The following is a 4,142-nucleotide window of genomic DNA, read 5'->3' as shown; positions in this document are numbered from 1 at the left end:
ACAAATGACAGCAGAAAGGGTTTCCAATTCCACTGTTGAATAGATGATGCCCCAAACATGCTTCCAATATTAGTGATATGGGGGCTGTATAAAAAGGATTGTTATGATTAGCAGGTTAAAATTCTGGCTCCATGTATAATGAATGATACTCTTTGAAGAAAATAACTTAAAAATAAATAAGCAGGACATTTGACATACTCTGGCCAATGTACATGTTTGCATGACTAAATAGAACAACTCCCACATACATGTGCATATAGGACAAACAGACACTACAAAACAAGACCAACAACAGAATTCTATGCTTGGTTTATTTTCAAAACATTTTGAATAATGCAAAAAAACACTCAAATTAATTCTGCATAACATTGCAATGTTTTTAATAAGAATAAAGAGGATAATAATATGAGACCTAAGACTTTCTCTTTAAGAATTTTGCCAATGAATTTTTTACTTGCTTGTTTCTCAAACTGTAGATAATTGGATTCAGTACAGGAATTAAGACAGTGTAAAATACAGAATCTATCATGTCATCAGCATCTACTTGTGAAGATGCAGGGCGTACATACATGAAAAAAAGAGGGCCATAATAGTTCTGGAAAACAGGAATATAATCAGTGTGTAAGAATAGTTGTTGCAAAACAATGAATAACTGTATTTCCTATGCCAGAAACATAGTATAGAAATGACAGTAGGAAAGTATTTTAAATTCCACTGTTGAATAGATCATGGCCCCAAACAAGCTTGTAATATTAGTGATGTGGGGGTGTATATAAAGGATTGTTGAGAGTAACAGGTAAAAATTCTAGCTCCATGTTCAGTGAAAGAAACTCTTTCAAGAAGATAACTTGAAAAGTGAATAAGCAGGACACTTGACATCCTCTGCCAATGTACAAGTTTTCACGACTAAATAGAACTAATTAGACAATCGTGTGCATGCATGACAAACATACCCTACAAAACAACAGCAACAGCAAAATTCTAGGTTAGGTTCATCTTCAAAATATTTTGAACAGTGTAAAAATACTTCCAAATTAAGTCTGCACAGTATTTTGATATTTAAATAAGAATACAATAGATAATATTGAGACCTAAGTATTTCTTTTTAAGAATTTTGCCAATAAATTTTTTACTTGCTTATTTCTCAAACTGTAGATAATTGGATTCAGTACAGGAATTAAGACAGTGTAAAATACAGAATCTATCATGTCATCATCATCTGCTTGTGAAGATGCAGGGCGTATATACATGAAAAGAAGAGGGCCATAGTATAAAGACACAGACAAGAGATGGGCTCCACATGTGGAGAAGGCTTTCTTTATGCCTTTGGTAGATTTAAGATTGAAAACAGAATGATAGTGTAAGAGATAAGGATAGTTGAAATAGTGAATACTTGAATTGAGCCAGAGAAAATAAAAAGCATTAGGTAATTGAGAGAAGGATCACTACAGTAAATCTTTAACAGTGGCATAACATCACAATAAAAATGATGTATTATGTTGGAATTACAGAATGTTAGTCTTAGTAAAAAGCCTTCATGAATTAAAGCATGAATAAACCCACCTATAAAGGACAATATCAACAGATATATACAGAGTTTATTCCTCATAATCACTGGGTAAAGGTTTGCATATGGCTATGTAGCGATCATAGGCCAAGAGAAAACATTCTGTGGTTGCACTGATTGCAAATGAAAAAAATTGTATTATGCATTCTGAAAGAGAAATCAGTTCACTCATCCCAAAAATGTCTATTAGCATCTTTGGTGTCATGGTGGATAATAACCAAGTATCCACAAATGCTAAACTCCCTAGAAATAAATACATGGGGATGTGAAGGTCAGGGTCATTCCAGATGAGAGTGATGAGACCAAGGTTCCCCACAATGGTGATGAGATAGATCACCAGGAACAGCAGGAAGAGGGGGATTTTCTACTGTGGTAGATGAGTGAGTCCTGTGAGAACAAACTGTGTCAGCACTGTTGCATTCTCTGTTCCCATGTCCGCACTGGATGTCCCTGAGATTGAGAAATGATGGGTATTACACAGAATTTATAAAATTTTGTAAAGTAAAATTTTGGATAGTAGAGTTTAAAACACACCTATGTTCTCATCAGAATGACTATCAAATTTCATTTAATATCACCATATAAGATCAAAATTTTCCTCAGAGTGAAAGAATTGTTTCAATTCATTATTCTATTAAAAATTGTGAATAAATTAATATATTCAAGGGAAAGATACCTCTCAAACTTGTGTGAAATATGTGGAACTACAAATTGCTTTGAAAATTCTTTGTGTTACATATTCATAATCAAGGCAAAAGGTGTTTTAAGCATCTAGATTATACAGGAAATTCAACTCAAGGGTCCTTGTCAATTCTAATACTCTAATTTAATAAAGGGAAATCTTAAAATATATAGTGACCTGGGAATATTTTCAAAAGTTTTTATACAGAGGAAGATAAAATCAGTTTCTAATAAATGAATCAGAAATCAGAAATAAAGATTACTCTTAATGCACCTAGAGTATCCTTTGTAAAGCAGAATTTTCTGGGAACATTTATTCAAATTGTTGATCCTAAGAGTTAGGTATAAATTGATATAGAAGTTTATAAACTAGAATCTAATGACAAATATTATAAAAAAAGCTTCTCCTGACTGATGATATTCAATGCAAATGAAGTTATTGAAACTTGTGTGACTGGACATTGACAATAATAATAAGACAAATATAAATTTGAAAGGATTTTAATATCGAGTGACTATTATATAGTGACACACCACAGGTGAGCTTGGTGTTTATTGGAATGGGAACATCATTTGTTGACTATAGATATGGTCTTTTCAAATGATTTTCTGCATTTAAGATACACAAGTCTGTTGGTCATTATCACTGAATATGAAAGGTACATTCTTAATAGTGATGATCTACTGTAGGCCTAACACTAATTACCATGTGTGAATGCTTAGCTCTCTTCTGTTATTGCTGTGTTTTTCAGACTAATTATTCTGACAATCTTCAAATTTCTCTGTTAAAACCGGCCATTTACATGACAAAATCAAATTTCTTAACTTTCTTGTTTATTATCTATTGTGGAGCTTGATAAAATTATTATCCTTTTGCGAAAATCAAAATAAAATTTTCAATAGACTATACATTTTTAAAAGACATTAAATTTGACTTCATTAATTTTTGTGGTTGATTTAGTTAAACATATATAGTCAGTGACTGCATTTATTCCTGTATTTCTATGATGCATTTTTGATGTCAAAATAGTTAGAAAATATTTAAACACAAATCCTACTAGTTAGATTTGAGAACACACATTCATATGTCTAACAATTATGTAGGTTACATTCCATTTTATTTTGTATTAGTAGAATAAAATCAACAAAGGTCAATTTTGCATATAGGTGATATGCACCATGTCAGTATATCATTTTTATGGTGAATTTAAAGGGAAGAGATTTGCTTCCACAGAACTCAAAATATACCAAGAATGTAAATTTTTACATTACTTAAGATATAGAGATGTAACAAATCATTAACACAAGAAAAAGTAGTACGACCATCTTTGACATATTTCAATATGTATTTATTTTTATGTACTTAAATGCATATCTGATATATATTAGTGTAAAATACCCAACAAACCATTATACATATATATATATACATACACAATATGTTTTGCATGTGTTGATAAATAATATAAATTATGTAAGTGTGAAAAGAAGCAATGGTAGTATTATTTTTTAAGTAGAAGAGGCAACAAGAAGTATTTAGTTACTTCTAAATAACTGATCTTAAAAGTCTTATGGAAGAATTTGACTGAGGAATATTCTTTTTACGGTTATCTTTAGAATAATTGCACATATGAGGATCTTCAAGGTTTCATACTGAATCTTAAGTTAATACAGTAGCTCAGGAGAACTTAATGGTCATTACAGGCTAGATTAGAAATATAAGCCAGCTGTTAAATGCTAGATTCACAGCTAGAACTCATTATTCTAAAGTAAAATAATTATATACAGCATGACATAGCACAGCTCCCAATGTCATTAAGACAAATAAAAAGATAATAGAGAGGTAGAAAAGGTAGAGGAGATACTAGGGTTTTTTCTGGGGAGGGGGTTGTTA

At 31.2% G+C, this 4,142-nt stretch overlaps 1 pseudogene; it reads right to left on the bottom strand.

Moving 5' to 3' along the window:
- Positions 1–1,091: 1,091 nt before the first annotated feature.
- LOC121465390 lies at positions 1,092–2,000 on the bottom strand (annotated as a pseudogene).
- Between the last annotated feature and the right edge of the window lie 2,142 nt (positions 2,001–4,142).

Source organism: Microtus oregoni, unplaced genomic scaffold (genome assembly GCF_018167655.1).
Source record: "Microtus oregoni isolate MIOR12 unplaced genomic scaffold, Mior012 000030F_ref0000283, whole genome shotgun sequence".
Taxonomy (NCBI): Eukaryota; Metazoa; Chordata; class Mammalia; order Rodentia; family Cricetidae; genus Microtus; species Microtus oregoni.
The sequence above is the reverse complement of the archived record's forward strand: the minus strand, read 5'-3'. Positions and strand labels throughout refer to the sequence as shown.